Genomic DNA, 21,295 nt, shown 5'->3' on the forward strand with positions numbered 1-21,295 from the left:
AGTAGTTTGAAAGAATCTCGAAAACCCCTTGTGCCCGATTTTAAAAGTAATTTGAAAGAATCTCGGGGACTTTTTTTGTTTGGGTTTTGAAGTAGCATGAAAGACTCTCGGGGATTTAATTTGTTTGTTTTTTGAAGTAGTTTGAAAGAATCTCGCGAACCACTTGTGTCTGGTTTTTGAAGTAGTTTAAAAAAATCTCTCGTACACTTGTAATTGGTCTTTGAAGTAGTTTGAAAGAATCTCGCGAACCAATTTTGCGTGGGTTTTGAAGTAGTTTAAAAGAATCTCGGGGACACCTTGTCTCTGGTTTTCGAAGTAATTTGAAAATATCTCGGGGGGCCTTTTGTCCTATTTTTGAGTATGAATTTGAAAGAATCTGGGTCTACTGAATGTCATGCAGAAAATTCAAATGTACATTTCAAAATTTACCCAACCTTTGGAAAGAACTGTTTTTTGAATAAAATAAAATATTATTCATATACGCCTATTTTGATTAAATTTCACAATAACTTGTTTTTGCGAATTGCACGTTTCAGGATGCTATTGTGGGTTTTGCGTTCCAAAAGTTTGTGTTTTTCCCAAAATAAGCAGTTCTATTATTCATAACAATGGGCCATAAAAATACAGCTTCAAAATATCTATAATTACAACGTTTGTTGATGAAAATTTTGTTTGTTGTGGATACAACCAATGAAAAGAGAAAACCAACATGATGTTCTATTCATGATAAACTAAAATTCGACAATCCAACACAAAACAAATAAAAATAGTCCTCACAATGGAAATGTTATGACATCGTTAAAAATATGGTGCAAAAATTATTTCATTCTTTGTTGTATTTTGGATTTACACTGTGGGTCAATTGAAAATTTTCTATTTAACCACAAATGAACATACGGTTAAGTTAATTATTACATAGGGATCAGATATAAAGAAAAAACCATCACATTATATTTTACTGCATTGTGTACCATCAAAAGAAGCATAAATTTTGTGTTTTGTTTCACTGACAATAACGATAAAAATCTAAATGTTTCTGACTACATGATCTGCATCAAAAAATAAACGAAAACCATTCGGTTTACATTAGGGTAAGTCACCCATTTTGAGTCGTTAGAGATAGCTGCAGCTATTAAAAGTCTACAAATCAGTAATTCACGGGACAATGGATATTCAATTCGTTAAACAACAAACCTGTTTTAGTCCAAACGGAGTGATTAAAAATTTTTGCTACGACGAAAGCACACATCACCACGACATGCATCGTTATGCTAAAAATTTAGGTCATATTGATATTTTATCATTATTCATTGGTATCCCCACCACAAACTGATGGCGTCACATTTAAAATTATTTTATACGGTTATTTTACATCCAGTTGACACAGTGCTTCCGCGGCAGTCGTGTGTAAACAATTTTACAATTTTTGTTTAACCGCAAAAACGTTTTTGAATAAAGCACGGAATAACGCAAGCACCTAACGGGAAATATTTAATTTCTTCAGTTATGCCGAGTCCGCATTACAAAATTCCTTACATGACTGACCCCAAATGAATGCGGCCGCAAGTTCTGGCGATGAATAAAGGAAAACTAATTTACTCGTCCGCAACACATGCCACAAGAACCAACAACATGCTGTATGTGTATCTGGAAATGTACAAGTCGATGGAGGTTATGTGGCGCGGTTGATTTTACCGACCGCAGTTTCTATTTGGGCGAACCCAGAATGCCCATAAATATCTATGAATTGAGCATTAAGTATTAGATGGAGCGTAGGTTGCTTTTAAAGGAAATGTGTACTAAGTACATCGAAATTTACGGCAGACATTATTCAGTTATTTTTAATAAAGCTCTTAAAATTGTTACCGAAGCTTCACACTTTTATAATTTTACGAAATGATTTATTCGCGGGTTTGGGGCTTAAGGCGTAAATGCTTGCTGGGGAGATTAAATGAGACAAGTGTTCTAGTGGTAGCCAACACCACTATAAAGTTTCAAGTTGGAGTTGCTGTATTACGCAACTTAAAAACGTGCCGTTTTTGAATTATTCGGTACGGAAAAATTACAGTCGTTTAAGAGTTCTAAAGTATGAATTACGCTGTCAAGTAGTTTGTTGTTGCGAGATCTTCCAACGAAAGCGTTTCATTGTATCTGTCGAGCTTCATAAAAGTTAAAATCGCGTTACGCGAACTTTGTTGTTAAAATAGAGTTGTTAAATAATCCAGCTTTAGAAGTAATCGTGAAAATATCATCTGCAGAATTTACACTGGTTGCAGAAGCTTGGAAGAGGATTCCCGGGGTGAAGCACCAAGATGCATCCGCATTGGAAATCACTGAAAAATGATATTATATTTCTTGGGGGATAGATGAAGTGGATTACGGAAAATGTTGTCGGCCATTCAAATAGCGTGAGAAATATACAGCTAGGGGCGATTTTTCTGGACGAGTCGCCAGACATAGAGCGAACTAGGAAATCTAATAATAACGCGATAAATAAGTAAATAGGTAATCTGGTGAAGTAATCCCAGGACCAATTTGCTGAATTAAATGACAGTGACCAGGTTTTTTATTGGCTCAAGTTTTGTGTTGTATAAAATAAGAATCACATTCCGCTTCGTGTCGTATTTTTAAAAGTTCTATAAGCGCAGTATTGTTGCAATTCTATGTATCGATAGTGGTCCCTTGCGAACCAAAACATGATTCAACTTGGATTCTGTAGTCACAGATTGTTTTGTTCACTTCGATAAGGAAAACGATGTGGAGGGAATTTTAAAGTTTAACCATGTGTTTTCTGTGATTGTTCACCTTTGTGTAGATTTGTTTGAAAATAGAACGAGGCATTTATTAGCAATTTCCGAAGAAGAATTTGCTTCTCGTGCATTTGAATAAAAATTGGACGTGTATTAAAGTCGTAAATGTGTTTTTGCGCTGCCATAGTTGTAATTGACATTTTACGTTGACACGTGGCGTGTCGTAATGACAATGAAAAAGGATCTAGCGCCGCAAAATACAAACGAGGAATTTAAGCTTTGAAAAAATAAATTGATTATCACAAAGTAATTACGACTAATTGATAATCATGTATCTAAAGTTATTATAACAAAAAGTGGCTCGAAATTTTAAAAAAGCGCAATTTAAGTTGTAATCTTAAATAGGGGAATTTGTTCAAATTTTGGATTGGTAGTAATTTGACAGTTGACACTACTAGATGGTTTACGTTGTTGACAGCATTATGTTATTAGTGTTTGTTAGTAGTTCTTGCTTATTAAAAAAACCGTTTAAACTTGACGTTATTCACACTATTCGCGACCTCAGGCTGATGATAATCACAAGATTGCGAAAAAACGTACTATTTATTGAATTGTATAACAAGAAAAAAGAAACTAAACATCTGGAGGTAACAACTTACTTATTGTTATTAATAAAATTAATGGTAAAATTATTGCAGTTCGCGAACGTGAAATTTCCCTGTACATCTTTGAATGCAAGAGATGAATTCTTGTTTTGAACATTCATCGACGCAGTCGAAGTAGAAGGTCCATGAACGTCTCCGGCATTTAAGTTTTCAACCGATGGCTCCCAAGTACACTTTGATGTGGACGGTAGAGGGTTGTCAAGGGATGATCTTGAAGAAGACCCAGTGGTTAACTGCTCAGCTATAGCAATTTTGTCGCGGAGGGACTGTTCAATATAGCCTTCTGCTACAGTGGATGATTTCCATCCCCCAATACGTTTAATTCCCAGAAAATCAACACCTTTTGCCGCCAACAATGTTGCACTGCTTCTTCTGAATGAGTGGCCTGTATAACTTTGCGGGTTGGGTAGTCGAAGGAATTCAGCAATTTTCCGAGGCATAGTGCCAAACGTATTCATTCCCACTGGTTGTCGCGAGCATTTGTTATTACCGTAAAATAAGAAAAAACGTTGATGTGGAGTATTTGGTGGTCTTAATTCGTAATACTTGCGAATTACCAACAGCCATTGCTCATTGTTTATAACAAAGGTGCGATTAGTTTTATTTTTTGTGTTGCATAATGTCACAACAATTTGATGCGGCATGAACGTAACATTATCTGTCAGAAGATTTGTAAGTTCCATCCGTCTGCAAGCTCCAGATATTGCAATGATCAGAGCAGTCTACAACATAATACTAATTTTAGATCTTTGTTTAAAAATTTTATGTCTGTATTGTAGTAAATTACTGTATGTATAAATAAAGTTAAAATTACGTTTGTACCTTAATCATTAAAAACCTCTCGTCTGGAGCTGTATTTAAAAATGTTTCCACTTGGGACTCTGTCAGTATTTCAGACTTCTTAGGCTTGTAATTGTCATTCTGCCGTTTTAAAAACGTTGTTAATTTATGAAATTTCGAAAGATCTATGTTATTTTTGAGGCCAAGAGTAGTTTTCAAAATTGAATATATTGTCCACAGTGTGGAAGCTTTCATAATTTCCGACTTGATTTGGAAATAGGCCAAAAGCGTTGTTTCCGAAAATTCACGAATTTCATTTTCTTCGCACCATTGAATGAATTTGTGATATTCTGCCTCATACCGACTTGCGGATTTTGTAGGCAACAAATTTGATGTTGCTTTAGCAGCAATTTGCTGAATATGTGGAGGAATTTCCATTTCAACTTTGAAATTCAAAATCTAGCCCGGACAAATTGACAATTTGGTATTTGACGTATTTGGTGATAAATTCAATACCAACATAATTTCGGTTCAATAATATTTATTCTTTTAGCGATTGAAAAATATCATTTTTTCAAAAAGGCAGCGCAAAAAATATTGTATGATACTCGTGTGAAAACTCCATTGCATTACTCACTTACATACAGCGCTCGACTGCGTCTCGCGCCGTATTCCCGTTCGTAATGCAATGGACTGTTTTCAACACTTGTAACATAAATAACTATTGTGTGCAGTTCAGGCGTGGTGGTGCAGACGGGGACTAATATAGGGGGTAGTATTTCGTTTAATAAGCAATAATGTTTCATTGCGAATAGGCAATTCTTTCCTATAACAAGACATTGCAGCATTACGTAGTCATTTAAGTAAAATATTCCCTGAAACTACAATGCAAGACTTTTTTCATATCGTTTTGCTACAACTGTTAAAAAAGTTGCCACAAACTAAACTTAGATGACGTCCCCTCAAAATTTTCGAGATAAATGCTATTCAAATTTTATAAAATAACATTTTCGCATATATGATGTATTTAAAAAAAATGTTTTGTTTTATTTATTTCAAAGGCAAAGTAAGTTCTTTTTAATTACACAAGACCATTTTAACTTCCCGAGCTTAAGGTGGCTACTTTCATGTTTCCATGATGTGTTATAACCCCTAGAGTACCAAAATATAGGTCGCTCGTTTCCGTCTACCTGACTGTATATCGGTCTGTTTACCGTCTGCACGGTTTTGTATTACGCACTTCGAAACTACCGGACTAATTGTTGTCAAATTTGGATGTATGTTAGAAATATTATGTGAATAGTAAATTTTATATATCTTTAATCAATAAAAAATCAAAATTTTATAGTAACATTTTACAATTTAAGTTAAAATTGCAAAATCGAGTGCTCTGAAATCTTGCAAACGTTTTAAATTTATCGCAAACAAGCAGGTTCATCGTTAATCAAAATTTATCCGTTCATTTCCTTCCAAAAATTGTTGATGTCATCTTACAATTTTGTATAATAAGTGTTAATAAGTAACATAGTCCTGAACTTGTAGTTTATGAATCCATGTTGAGTTTGTATTCCAGATATCGAGATTTTTGAAAAAAATAAAAAATTTGTAACAATTCATTTTTTCGATTTTCGATTTTTCATTTCGATTTATGACTTCTGAATTTTCTAGTTTTTCGAATTCTCAATTTCAATACATGTTTTAAGATCCATGAATTTTTCGAAATTTAAAATTTTCGATTTCCGGATTTTTTTATTTTTCAATTTATCAATTTTCCGATACATATTTCAGTTATACGATTTTTCGAGTCTCCAATTTTTCTATTCCTCAATTTTCAATTTTTCAATTTTTCAATTTTTCGATTTTTCGATTTTTCCATTTTTCAATTTTTGGCACTTCTCGATTTTGATTTTTCAATTTCTGTTTTTTTCGACTTATCAATATTCCAAATTCTTGATTTATCGATTCTTCTCAGGTCAGGTCAATTATTCAATTTTTTGGTTTTTTAATTTTCCAATATCTCAGTGTAGGAATATTTCAATATTTCGATTTCTCAATTTTTTGATAATTTGATTTCTCAATTTTTCAATTTTCTACATTTTAGACTTTTAGTTTCAATTCGTTTAATTTTTTTAGATTTCTTTATTTATCGTTTTTTTTTTAAATACGCTAATTTTTAATTTTTAAATTTTAAGATTTTTAATTTTCCGATGTTTCAATTTAGGCATTTTTCATTATTTCGATCCTTCGACTTTTCAGTTCGATTTCACGATTTCTCGAATTTTTACTTTTTCGAATTTTGGAATTTTCAGCTTTTTCAGCTTTTCGGTTTCTCAATTTTTCGACTTTTCTGCTTTGAGATCTTTCAGTTTTTTGATTCTTCATTTTCACGATTATTCAATTTCTGGATTTTTCAATTTTTCAGTTTCCCTATTTTGAAATTTTGATATTTCAGCTTTGGGCTTCTTCAATTTTTCGATTCTTCAGTTTTTCAAATTCTCAAATGTTCGATTTCTATCTCTCAATTTCTATGTCTCAATTCAATTCTTCACTTTTTGAGTCTTCAATTTTTCCATAGTTTGTTAATTCCTCGATTTTTACATTTTCGATTTTTCAATTTTTCGACTGTCTAAATTTTAACTTTTCGATTTTTCAATTCGTTTAAATTTTCGATTTTTCAATTTTTTGGTATTACGATTTGTCAATCTTTCGATTTTTCGACTTTCCGGATTTAGATTTTCTAGGATTTTTAATTTTTCGTTTTCTCCATTTATCGAGATTTCAATGATTTGACTGTCTAGTTTTCCGGGCTTTTGCAATTTTTGAATTTCTTCATTTATCGATTTTTGTTTTAATTTCCTAATTTTTCAATTTAATGATTTTTTAATTCTTCGATATTTGAGCGTAGGGATTTTTCAATATTTGGATTTTACGATTTTTCGATTTTTTCTTTTTCGGCTTTTCGATTTCTGTATTTTTAACTTTCGGTTTCTGAATGTTTCGATATTTCAGCTTTGGGATTTTCCAGTTTTTTGATTCTTCAATTTTTCGATTATTCAGTTTTTCAATTTCTCCATTTTCAATTTTTCAATATTTCAGTTTTGGGATTCTTCAATTTTTCGATTTTTTAAATTTTCGATTTCTCGATTTTTCTATTTTTCAAATTTTTAATTTCACGATAATGTTCATTCTTTCTCCTTTTCAAATTTCCTATTTCTAAGTTTTTATGTTTCAATTTCTCAATTTTCCGATACATAAATATTTCAGTTTATGATCTTTTAATTCAATTTTTAGGTCTTCGATTTTTGGATTTTTAAATTTGTATCGATTGTCAATTTCCGAATTTTGATTTTTTCTCCATTTTTCACGTTTAGATTTTTGGTTTAGCATTTCTCGATTTCTCGATCTTTCAATTTTTCAAATTCTCGATTTATCGATTTTTCAATCCTTCAGTTTTTTGATTTTCCAATTTTTTTTAGTTATCAATATTCCAATTCCTCCATTTTTCGAATTTATATTTTAATTTGTCGATTTTTACATTTTCAATTTTTCTATTTTTCGGTTTTTGATTTTCCGGATTTTCAATTTTTTGGTTTTTAAATTTTTCGATCTTTCAACTTTTCGATTTCTCGATTTATCAATTTTTCGATTTCTCAATTTTTCAATGTTTCAGTTTTGGGATTTTACAATTTATCGGTTCTTCAGCTTCTTTTCGATTTTTCAATATTTCGATTCCTCCATTCTTCGATTTTTTTGTCTTAAGTTCTCAATTTTTTACATTTTCGATTTTTCGTTTTGATTTCTCGATTTTTTACATTTTACATTTTTCTATTTTTCTGTTCGTTGATTTCTATATTTTTCAATTTTCCGAATTTTTCAATATTACATTTTTTAATTTTTTGATATTGCGACTTGTCAATCTTTCAGTTTTTCTAGTTTTTGATTTTAGATTTTTTGATTATTCGGTTTTTAATTTTTTGATTTTTCAACTTTTCTATTTCACGATTTATCGAGATCTCGATGTTTCGATTGTTCAATTTTCCGATTTTTGTGTTTCATAATTTTTGATTTATTGTTTTTTATTAATTTTTCAATTTTTAATTTTTCGATTTTTTAATTTTGAGCTAATTCGATTTCCCAGGTTTTCGATTTCGCGACTTTTCGTTTTCCCGACTTTTCCATTTTTCGATTTTTCAGTTTTTCCATGTTTCGTTTTTATGATTGTTCAATTTCTCGATTTTTGCAATCTTCCGATTTTCTAAATTTTCGATTTTTGGAGTTTTAGTTTTTTGATTTGTCGATATCAGGGTTTTTCGATTTTTTTAATTTTTCGACTTTTTGTTCGATTTCTCTATTTTTCAAATTCCTGGTTTCTCAATTTTTCAATATTTTAATTTTCGGAATTTTTCAAGTTTTTCATGTTTTACTATTAGGAATTTTTTATATTTTAGGTTTTCCGTTTTGTCGTTTTCTCAATTTATCACTTTTTCAAATGTTGGATTTTTCGATTTTTTGATATTTCAACTGCCCAATCTTTCCGAATTTTTCAATTTTAGATTTTTTAATTATTCTATTTTTCAATGTTTTAGTTTTGGAATTTTTCAATTTTTCGGTTTTTCTGTTTTTATTTAATTTTTCAATTTTCGATATTAATTTTCCAGTATTTCAGTTTAGACTTCTGAATATTTCGATTCCTTTTCCGGATTTTTTCGTTTTCAATTTTTCGTTTTTATTTCTTAACCTTTTGCATTTTCGATTTTCAATTTTCAATTTTTTAAATTTTAGATTTTTCTATTTTTCAGTTCGTCGATCTCTTTTTTTCAATTTTCCGAATTTTTCAATTTTAGTTTTTTAATTTTTTTGATATTGCGACTTGTCAATATTTAAATTTTTCCATTTTTCGGTTTTAGATTTAGCGGATTTTCAAATTTTCGGTTTTTAAATTTTACGATTTTTCAACTTTTTGATTTTTCGTTTCATCAGTATTTCGATTTCTCAATTTTTCAATGTTTTAGATGTGCGATTTTTCAATTTTTCGATATTAATTTTCCAGTAAATCAATTTAGGAATTTCTCAATATTTCTATTCATCCATTATTCGATTTTTAGCTTTAATTTCTTGATTTTTTACATTTTCGATTTTTCAGTGTATCGATTTTTTAAATTTTAGATTTTTCAATTTTTGAGTTCGTCGATTTCTCTATTTTCAATTTTTCGATTTTTTAATTTATCCGATTTCTCGATTTATCGAGATCTCGATGTTTCGACTGTTCAGTTTTCCGATTTTTCTGTTTTATAATTTTTCGATCCATTGTTTTTTTTTAATTTTGAATTTTTCGGTTTTTTGATTTTTCAATTTCTGGATTTTTGAACTTTAAAATTTTTTGATATCTCGACATTAAGGTTTTTCGATTTTTAAAATTTTTCGACTTTTTATTCGTTTCTCGATTTTTCAAGTTTTTAGTTTCTCAATTTTTCAACATTTTAATTTTGGGAATTTTTCAAGTTTTTCACGTTTTAATTTTGGAATTTTTTATATTTTAGGTTTTTTGTTTTGTAGTTTACTCGTTTTATCAATTTTTCAAATGTTAGATTATTCGATTTTTCAATTTATCGATTTTTTGAATTTTTGATTTTTGAATTTTTCGATTTCACAGTTTTTCGATTTTTGAGTGTTTCCATTTTTTGATTGTTCGATTTCTCGATATTTTGATTTTTCAATTTTTCGATTTTTGCCTTGTTTTTCTACTTTAAATGTATTTCATGTTGTTCATACTTGTACTTCTGTCCAAATAAGCTTCGAGCAATTTTTTTGCATGTGTTGATATAATAAATCTGATACATTTATAACGACGCTAAATTTTGTAAAATGTTTGCTACTATGTAGTGTCAAAACTATGATTACATTTCTAAAATTTTCCAAAAAATTAACGACGATCTTAGGGATAAATATTGTCTTCAAGCGGTGAAGTATTAGTCCTCGGGAGTTCAAAGCTTCGTATATTGTATGTGTTGTTTTAGAATTCATTCTTATTCGTTCAGCTTTAAACGCACGTCACCCCTCGCTTTACACACTTTATTAAATAAATAGCTAAACAACGAAAAATATATTCTCACTGAGAAAACATATTGTGTTGTAGTTTCCTCCGAAAATATTTATTCTAAAATATAGCTGCCAACAAAACATGCTTCGAAATTTTTTATTATTTCTACTTTTATTGAAAAGACAATTTGAATCCTGGTCGCGGCACCAAAATGTGTATTAACAGATTTTTAACGTCGTTATTTTAATTTTCAGTAGTGTCGTCTATTCCAGTCGGGTTTATAATATAATGTAAATGAAATTTTGTAGCCTTACGGAGCTTTCATCCAACTGTTATTAGTTTGTTTTAGCCTAGACGGCGAATCTGAGCTTTATGTATTTAAAACCTATGTTAATAAACACGTTATACATCGCCTTTGGTTGTGTTATTAAACTTCGTGTTTACCACTCTCACTAAGCGCTATTTACAATTTCAAACCTGCAACCACATCTGAAAAATTGTCATTAAAAGCTCTGTCCTGTTTGAGTAGAATTCATAATCGTTTCGTTAAAAAATTAATTACTGTTAATCCTAGCGGGATTAAATTCGGACTGTTGGACAGAATAAATCCCATTTATTTACTCGTCCCGCCATTAGCGATTTACATTTTGTAGTCCATGACAATGATGTATGGTAATCAGTGGATGCAGACTATTAATTATTATTGAATTTATAAAATATGCCTCGCTCGTTAATAAAAGTTTTAAGTCGCTGGAAAATCCCGCCTAACCCGATGGAACTGGAGCGCAATGTGGTCGTCCATCATTCCCAAATCACGACGCGTAATGTGCATCAATATAATCGAGATATCTAATGGTACAAAGCCTATGCGGTAACCGTGGGCTCCACAGCACAAGTACACATATGTATCCAGTTGAGCAGCGGAAGAAGACAGGAGATGGTGCTATTTAGTAACTGACCCAATTTCCGGTGTCAGATGGCCGGAACAACTCACTCTGTTTTCCAGTGCGTCCATTGGTCATTTGAATCGAATTCCCTGTTAAGTCTGACCCGCAAAACCCACCTAACTTGTTAATGGGAAGAGGAAAGCTTTAAAACTGCCAATTTAATTTGGCACAGATGCTTTACAAGACACATCGTAGGCCCGGGCCCTGGATTCTTCGCAATTTTCAACCAAAACTTGAACAAACCGATAAATGCGGCTTCGGCCTTAATCCTCGAAGTTAAAAAATGGTGGAAGGTTATGTCGAACTTTCCTCGCCTTTGAAGTGTAGCCGAGCAAATCCCGCTTGTTTGAAAATTATACAAGATTTTGTGTATTTTGTTTTCTGATAACCTCTATAAAGTAAAAACCTGTGGCCTACTTACACTCCCGCAGCTACTTTGACTTAAATTTCTCAATTCTTCAATTTCTCATTTTTGTTTTTTCAGTTTTTCAATTTTCCAAATTTTGAATTTTGCAAGTTTACGAACTGAGTTCTCAAGTTTTCAATTTTTAATTATTCAATATTTCGATTTGCAGTTTTTCGGTTCGGGTTTTTATTTTTCTTACTTTTCCAATTATTTAATTTTTCAATGTTTCGATTTTATCATCTTTTATTTTTTCATTTTTCGTTTCTTTAGTTTTTCAATTTGCGATTTTTCAATTTTCCATTTTTAATATTTTTTCAATTTTTATATTTCGCAATTTTTCGATTTAAAACTTCTCAAGTTTTCAATATTTAATTTTCCCATTTTTTGACTCTTGAATGAATCATTCCTACAAATTTTCCAACTACAATTTTTGGTTTCAGTTTTTATTTCTTTTGTTTTTACAATTTTTCAATATTCCGGTTTTATAATTTTTTGTTTTACAATTTCAATTTTTTCAAATGTTCGTTCCTTTAATTTGACGATTTGCAACGTTTCAATTTTTTTTTGTTTCTTTAATTTTACGAGTTTTCATTTTCAAATTTTCCGGTTTTCAATTTTCCAAATTCTGGATTTTCCAAATTTTAGATTTTGCAATTGTCTTCGATTCTTGAAGTTTCCATTTCTTCAAATTTGCCATTTTACGTTTCCATTCTTTATTTTCTTTATTTTCCCCGGTTTTCAATTCTTTAATGTTCCGATGGTACAATTTTTTGTTTTTACAATGTCAGTTTTTAAATTTTTCGTTCCTTTTTCAATTTGCAAGGTTTCCATTTTTAATTTATTTTATTTTTTCAATTCTGCGAATTGCAAGTTTTCGAGTTTTCATTTTTAAATTTTTTAATTTTTCAATTTCACAACTTTTGGATGTTTTAATTTTTCGATTTTGCAATATTTCAATGTCGTTTTACATTTTCTTCATTTTTTAAATTTTTCGATTTTTCTGGTTCGTGGCTAGATTCTGATTTTACAAATGTTTTTTTTAGATTCTGCAATTTTTTGATTTGAAATTTCCCAATTTCTATTTTTTAATTTTTCGGTTTTTCATTTTTTGATTTTGTCATTGTTTCATTTCGGTTTTCTATTTTGTTTATTTCTTCAATTTTTCGGCTTTTCAATATTCTGATATTGTAATCTATCTTTTTTTAAATTTTCGACTTTTCGATTTCTCCATGTTTCAATTTTTCGATTTCTCTGTTTTTCAATGTTTTAATTTTGCGATTTTTCAATTTTTCCATACTTCAGTTTTTCGATATTAATTTTACAGTATTTCAGTTTAGGAATTTTTCAATAATGTGATTCCTCCATTTTTGGATTTTTCTGTTTAATTCTCTATTCTTTACATTTTTGATTATTCGTTTTGGTTTATCGATTATTTACATTTTCAATTTTTCAATTTTTCGATTTTCTAAATTTTAGATGTTTTATTTTTAGTTATTCATTTCTCCAGCTTCAAATTTTTTGAACTTTTCAATTTTAGCTCCTTTAATCTTTTGATATTGGGAGTTAATTTTTTTATTTTTCGGTTTTAGATTTTTCAAATTTTTAATTTTTAGGTTTTTAAATTTCTCGATTTATGGAAATTTCGATGTTTCGGTTGTTCAGTTTCCGATTTTTCTGTTTTATAATTTTTCTATTTATTTTTTTTTTAATTTTCCAATTTTTAAATTTTTTCGATTTTTCGATTTTTAGCTATTCCGATTTTTCAATTTTTCGATTTTGCGACTTTTCGGCTTTTTGATTTTTCGATTTTCTAGTTTTTTAAATATTTCTTTTTTGACAATTTTCAGTTTCTCGATTTTTTCAATCTACCGATTTTCCAAAGTTTCGATTTTTTAAACTCTAGATTTTTCGGTTTCTCGATTTTTCTTTGTTTTTGATGTTTGAATTTTTTGATTTTAGTATTTATTGACGGTTCGATTTCTGGATGTTTTAATATTTTATTACTTTAATTTTTCGATTTTTTAAATTTTCGATTCCTCGATATCCTGGTTTTTCGTTTTTTGTTTTTTTTTAATTTTTTGATCCTTTGTTTTTTCAATTTTTTCAAAATTTTCAATTTTCCAAGTTTATCCAAATTTTCGATTAACAATCTGATTTTCGATTCTTTATCTTCTTTATTTTCATAAATTTTCAATGTTTCAATGTTTTATGATTTTTTGTTTTTGCAATTTCAGTCTTTTCAATTTTTCGATTTGATAAGTTTTCTGTATGTTCAATTTTACGATATGGAACTTTTTCAGTTCTCATCATTTCTTAATTTTTTAGTTTCTCAATTTTACAATTTTGTATGTCTCAATTTTTAGATTTTGCAATTTTCGGTTTGGATTTTACGAGTTTTCAATTTTTAGTTTTTCAATTGTTCAATTATTCAATTTTTGATTTCAATCTTTGGATTTCCAATTTTTCATTTCGGTTTTTTGTTTTCTTTATTTTTTCAATTTTTTGCCTTTTCTGGTTCGTAACTCGGTTATGATTTTATATATTTTTTTTATTGAATGTTACAATTCTCAATTTTTTAATTTTTCTATATTTCGATTTGTTCGATGTATAATGTTTCGATTTTTTAATTTTTAGATTTTTTTAAATGGTTGTTTCTTTAATTTTTGATTTGCAATTTTTCTAGTTTTCATTTTAAATATGCAACATGCAATAATAATTAATTATTTAAAAAAATCACTTTTCCAATTTTACGATTTTAAAATATTTCGATTTTTCAATTATTGGTTTTTAAAACTTTCATTTATTTGATATTTGATGTTTTTGATCCTTAATTTATCGATTTTTCATTTCCTTAAATTTTCGATTTTTAATTGCTCGTTTTGGTTTATTATTTTCTTTCTTTTTCCAATTTTTTGGTATTTCATCAATTTTCTCAAATTTTTGTTTTTTCAATCTTCCCAGTTGCAATTTTCCAGCTTTTAATCTTTTTTTCTTTCTTCATTTTTACGACATGTAAAGTAAATTCTGGATAAGCAAGTGGAGTTTAGTATCTACATGATATTCCTAATATAGGTACAAAATTTGGCAGCACTCGGTTCAGTAGTTTCAAACATAATCTTTGAAATAAAAATCCGAACAGACTGCAGACAGACAGATAGACAGACAGCCGGAAACGGGAGTCTGTCTATCTACATGTGTTTATGCTTACTATTCTGTTTTTATTTTCGAGCTTTCAAAGCTGGTGAAAAACGATTTGCCCTTGAAACGTTCTTATCTGTTGACCTTTACGGCTTTAAGTTTCTACTTTCGTTCACGTAATTTTACAGTATTTCAGTTTAGGAATTTTTCAGTGATGAGATTCCTCCATTTTTCGATTTTTCGGTGTAATTTTTCGATTCTTTACATTTTCCGTTACTCGTTTTAATTTATCGATTTTTTACGTTTTCAATTTTTCAAATTTTCGATATTCTAAATTTTAGATGTATTATTTTTAGTTCTTCATTTCTCCAGCGCTAAATTTTTAGAACTTTTCAATTTTAGCTCCTTTAGTTTTTTGATATTTCAACTTCTTAATTTTTTTATTTTTCGGTTTTAGATTTTTCAGATTTTTAACTTTTAGGTTTTTAAATTTCTCGATTTATCGAAATTTGGATGTTTCGATTGTTCAGTTTCCGATTTTTCTGTTTTAAAATGTTTCAATTTATCGTTTTTTTTTAATTTTTTTGTTTTTTCGATTTTCAGCTATTCCGATTCTCGGTTTTTCGCTTTTTCGATTCGGCTTTTTGATATTTCGATTTTACAGTTATTTGGAGCTCTCGTTTTTGACAATTTTCAGTTTCTCGATTTTTTCAATTTTCCGATTCTCTAAAGTTTCCATAAACTATTGATTTCTCGATTTCTCTTTTTTTTTTTGATGTTTGAATTTTTTGATTTTAGGATTTATTGATGGTTTGATTACTGGATGCACTAATATTTTATTACATATTTACATTTTTTCAATTATTTAAAATTTTTCAAATTTACAAATTTTGCATTTTTTTTTATTCTTGCATTTTTCATTTCTCCAAATTTTCGGTTTACAATCTGACCTTTCGATTCTTTATTTTCTTTATTTTCACAATTTTTCAATTTTTCAATGTTCGAATTTTATAATTTTTTGTTTTTGCAATTTCAGTTTTTTCAATTTTTCGATTTGCATTTTTCCCAAATTACATTGTTTTTTGTATGTTCAATTTTACGATATGGAACTTATTCAGTTCTCATTTCTTAAGTTTCCAGTTTTTCAATTTCACATTTTTTGGATGTCTCAATTTTTAGATTTTGCAATTTTCGGTTTGGATTTTACGAGTTTTCAATTTTTAGTTTTTCAATTGTTCAATTATTCAATTTTTTATTTCAATCTTTGGATTTCCAATTTTTTATTTCGGTTTTTTGTTTTCTTTATTTTTTCAATTTATCGCCTTTTCTGGTTCGTAGCTCGATTATGATTTTATAATTTTTTTTATTGAATGTACAATTTTTCAATTTTTGAATTTTTCTATATTTCGATTTGCAATTTTTAGATTTTTTTAAATGTTCGTTTGTTCAATTTTAGATTTTTCAGTTTTTCGTTTCTTCAATTTTTGATTTGCAATTTTTTTAGTTTTCATTTTAGAAATGCAGCATGCAATAATAATTAATTATTTAAAAAAATCACTTTTCCAATTTTACGATTTTAAAATATTTCGATTTTTCAATTATTTGATGTTTTTGATCCTTAATTTATGTATTTTTCATTTCCTTAAATTTTCGATTTTTAATTGCTCCTTTTGGTTTATTATTTTCTTCCTTTTTCCAATTTTTTGTTATTTCAATATTCCGATTTTGTTTCTCGGTTTTAATTTTCTTAAATTTTAATTTTTTTTTTGTTTCTTCATTTTTACGACATGTAAAGTAAATTCTGCATAAGCAAATGGAGTTTAGTATCTACATGATATTCCTAATATAGGTACAAAATTTGGTTCAGTAGGTTCAAACATAATCTTTGAAATAAAAATCCGAACAGACTGCAGACAGACAGATAGACAGACAGCCGGAAGCGGGAGCCTGTCTATCTACATGTATTTATGCTTACTAATCTGTTTTTATTTTCGAGCTTTCAAAGCTGGTGAAAAACACTTTGCCCTTGAAACGTTCTTATCTGTTGACCTTTACGACTTTAAGTTTCTACTTTCGTTCACGTAATTGTCGCAAAGTCCTGCGGAATTCGCGATTAACTGTGACCCATAAACCCACTTGTTAATGGTAGGAGAGGAGCTTTAAATCTGCCAATTTAATTGACGCAGATGCTTTATAAGACACATCGCATAAAGTCCGGAAGGCCGGCTTCTTCGTATATTTCCATCGGCGCTAAACTTTACAAACAACTTTTTGCCATAGGTCTCAAAATTGATTCGTTCCACACTTAGGGCTGGTGGAAGGCAAACAATCAAATATTTATTGGAAAACCATTTAGGGAGTCCCATTTGTAATTCAGGACATTGAAGATAAACATCGGAATGAGCTTCAATTCAGATTTATCGTAAATAGTATTGTAAACGATGGTCATTGTTTTTGCCGAAGGGACTGAAATTATGATTTAAATTAAGCCATCGTACATTTAGCGCCCTGCAAAGCAGAAAAATCGGGGAAAACTCGCTGGATAAACTATAATTAAAACGGAGGGATTACTCCCGGAATTTCGCGCCGGCCTTCTGGATATACAAAAAGGCCGCTTTTTTGTCACTTTGAGAAAGTACAATATCCTAATTTGCATAGATTAATATCAAAGATTCCGGTTAAAAATGAAATTGAATTGGTGTCTCTCTCTGGCTGGGGTTCGTCTCCGTCTTGCTTTTATCTATTTGTTTTGCCGCAATGATTCATCAGACAGACACCCTCATTGATTAAAGTAAGCAATCTATTATAATAATTTAATGGAACACTGACAATGAGAGGTGCTTCTCTTGCGAACAAGAGGATCAATCTTACACAGATTCCACACCATACAAGTCTATCAAAATAATGTGATGTTCACCCCAATTACGCTAAATGACTGTTATGAGCAAGGGTCACGTGCAGCGTAATGTATTTTACACAACTAAAAGCTCACATTTGACCCAGTTTTTGCTTGAGTTAACTAAACGAAATAATTGGTTTTTGTGAAAAGTGAGCTCATTATTTTAGCATCAATTTTCAACTGCAACTGTGTCTCAATGCAGTCATAAAATTTTGTTTATCTCGGTAAGTGAACCCTAATGACGTTCGGAGGCAATATTTTCAATCCTAATGATTTCCAGGGCGGTAGTTTGGCAGTTCGCTCTTATGTCCAATGTTTTGTGCACTTGATGCTTAAAAGAACAAAAAATTCTCCAACAAAACGTCAACGCTAGCTGATAATTTATTAGATCTTTTTTCCCAAAGCAGAACATTTCGAGGTATTGTGAATTGTTCCATTTCCAGTATTCCACCCACATATATCATTGATTGCGGCCATCTTCAGCCTGCACGATGGCTTTAACGACTTTATCATTGGACACATTTCCAGAAACCCAATGAGGGGCACATCTACATCAACACTCGGTTAAAGGACTGGGTTGGTCTGATAAAAACAGTTTAATATTGATATTTCGACAAAACTTACCTCGCCCCTGAAATACAATAAAACAAATCCTGTTCCTCAAATAAATTATGAAATTTGATTTTGCCAATTTGATTTTTTTTTTATGATATCCCTCTAAGTCAAGTTTTGCAAATGTTAAGTTAATGCATGTTTAAGGTGGATTTATAAGCCACATGTATCAGAGTATGTAACTTAATAAAACTTGAATAGGATTTACTACTGATAAGTGATAACAAAGTCAATCACACCAGCACCTTTAACACATTCAGAATGACTCCATCATTTCCGCCACCCCAATACGGAATCTAAGTCACCCCACTGAGAATTTGAATTTGCCTTCGTGGGTCCAAACAGCCCCTTATAACACGAATATTTCGAAAATTCATCGCACGTATTGGTATAAAATTTTACGTGTATTTTATTAACATCAAGGATAACCGTTAATTTAATTGTCAAACCCGTCTTTTGCATGTAAGCGCGACATTCTCGCCGTCTGATAATTTCGCCTTAATTATTTTAATTATTGCACTTTTTCGAGTTTAATATGTCCTCGCTCCTAATTCACGAGAAACTGCGCCAGCCCTTTTTTCGCCGTTATTACGGATTTATAAGACGAGGCGTCGCGACGGCTTCAAGGGGCCCAACTTTTTTTAATAGCGTCTAATTAAGGAGTTGATTATGCGCGACTTTTTATACTTGACTGTCACACTTTCGCAGATGTTGCTGACGCCTTCGCGAAAACTTTTGTCGAGCATTTGCAGACTAATCTCCGAGAGACTGACATGTTTATTACTAATTTTACAGCTACCGTGACACGCTATTCTTAAGTTACAAGTCTCTAGTCTGATTACTGAGTGATGTTGTAAATGTTAGTTTCTGCTCTTGAGGCCCGATTTCACTCATGATGAATGCAATTTGGAATTCTGCGGCTTTATCCTTCTTGTAAACGCTTCTGCACATACTTTTTACTGCAGATAAAACTGTGTTACAGCTCCTCGACGGAATCGTAAGATTTTATGTCTTAACGGCTTTATTCTGGATTGCATTTAGTAATATGAATTTTGAGGGAGCTCTAACGTCAGGTATTTCTTTTGTGCAGTGGTTTAGGGGGTGCAGATTATTTTGCCGCAACGTTTATGGTTTTAATTTCAAAGCAACCGTTAACGTAAACTGGAAAATTTATTATGAGCTGTCTTTATTCTCTATAATAAAATACAATCTCTTCAGTGTCTTTTTTACTTCCCGAGGGTATGCTAAGGAAGTATTGTAATCGAGTCCATCGAGCGATTGGTTGCTTAAAAAATTATGAAAAAACACAAATTAAAAAAAAAACTCATTTGAAGCACGCGCATAGCACCCTTTTTTATAATTAGCTTAACATTACGTACATAACTTTATTTTAACTTGAGGGTGGTTAAAAAAAATAAATTCTCAAAATCAAGTGTTATATTTTTTCGAAAAAGCTGGAGCTTTTATTGTATATTTCAGGAGCGAGAGAAGTTCTGTCCACCAATTTTTATAAAGTGAAAAACTTCTGTATTTGTCGTGTATGAGTTTTTAATTACACAAGGTATGTAAGTATTATTTGACTAATGACATTTTGGCAATTTGGCAATTTTAAGTTGACAGATCTTGCCGCCCATCAAAAGCTTACTTCTCGCGGTCTACCAGGTCTTCTAGGCCCCGTTTTAAAGCGAAAAATTGCAAAATTGAAGAAAAAATTCAAGTCAAGTAAGCTGCGGAAACGTTATTTGCGTCACTGGTTTTTACCTTTTAATTTTTCAGAGAAGTGGGATTTATTTGGCTGCACTTCAGGGGCGAGGGAAGTTCTGTTGAAATAACCTTCGACCAATTTTCGAAGTTTAAAAGAGAATTACTGAACAATCTAAAAACCTCACAGACGAAACATATCACACTATATTCCTGCAGTCGTTCAGGTCAAATTAATATTGTTACGTTGTACCGGTATTTAAACGGCGTGGGTAAAACAATTTATTTGTCAATAACTCAAATTTACATTACTAATTAGTAGTTTACACAGCGGTTACATACACAATAATTTCGATTTGAATGGATTTAATTAGATTCTAATTCTTCCATTGGTTGAGACTAACTCGTTTCTGAATGTGACCCATACTTCGCTTCTAAACGTTCTGCGGTCGAGGTCTTTCTGGAATACCCATCGCAACTTCCGCTTCCAGCCTTTTCTTTAGCGAATGCCGCTCGGGCGCCGTCACCGACGATCTTCGCCTCACATACTAGAAAACCCATAGGCGTCGTACCGTGTGGGTTTATTTCGGAACAACATGTTAACAATGTTATTCCTAATTCGGTGTTACTTTAATAAACCCTCTTTTTTGCGTTTTTACCTATGATGCCAAATTTGTAACCTACACTTACATTTTGCCTGAAACCTAATTTAAAATGTACACCTTCTCAGTTTTTCAAAACACCCAGAACAAGATATGAAGAAAGGGAACACAAATCTTTCTTTCAGCTTTAGCTTAGGGTCGTATCAAAGCCCCAGGTGGACCAAGGGTGAGCGAAACAGGACGAAAACGATAATAGCGGGACCTTTGACACGAGGGGAAGTGTTGGAACGCCATTTACATTTAAGAGTGCGAATATCGGTCGGAACTGTTATGGGAATTTTTAGAAAATTGCGGACAGAAGCAAGGCGCCATGTTTGTTAAATAGACAAAATGGTACCGACGTCAGCGCGAAAACGTAGCTGTTTCCAATGATACTTAGTAGAATAAAAACTCTAAAATAAACATGGTATTGAATGGTATTAAGCTGCTTATCAGTTTGCAGCTTACGAAAGAAAGAAGTTGAGGGAAGCAATTGAAATCTTTATGGAGAAATGCATGGACGTAAAGGGAAAAATTGAAAAAGCAAACAAAATAGCTAACGATATGATAGTGTGCGAGATAGAATCTCTTCCAAAGAAAATCGAAATCTTTAAATCTAAAGCGAGATTAAAGGGAACGCAGATATATATCAACGATGACCTAACACCAACCAAAAGATACAAGCGGCGATAAGGAAAATGGCAAAAGAACATAAA

At 30.7% G+C, this 21,295-nt stretch overlaps 1 long non-coding RNA gene across 1 annotated transcript; it reads left to right on the plus strand.

Moving 5' to 3' along the window:
- The first annotated feature begins 3,203 nt into the window (after positions 1-3,203).
- On the plus strand, positions 3,204-4,236 carry LOC135143761 (uncharacterized). The gene is made up of 2 exons (XR_010282895.1): positions 3,204-3,397; positions 3,449-4,236. It is a non-coding gene; the product is annotated as an uncharacterized LOC135143761 (long non-coding RNA).
- The last annotated feature ends 17,059 nt before the right edge of the window (positions 4,237-21,295 follow it).

Source organism: Zophobas morio, unplaced genomic scaffold (assembly GCF_036711695.1).
Source record: "Zophobas morio isolate AGI-343-1 ecotype UQ-CSIRO unplaced genomic scaffold, CSIRO_AGI_Zmor_V1 ptg000002l, whole genome shotgun sequence".
Lineage (NCBI taxonomy): Eukaryota > Metazoa > Arthropoda > Insecta > Coleoptera > Tenebrionidae > Zophobas > Zophobas morio.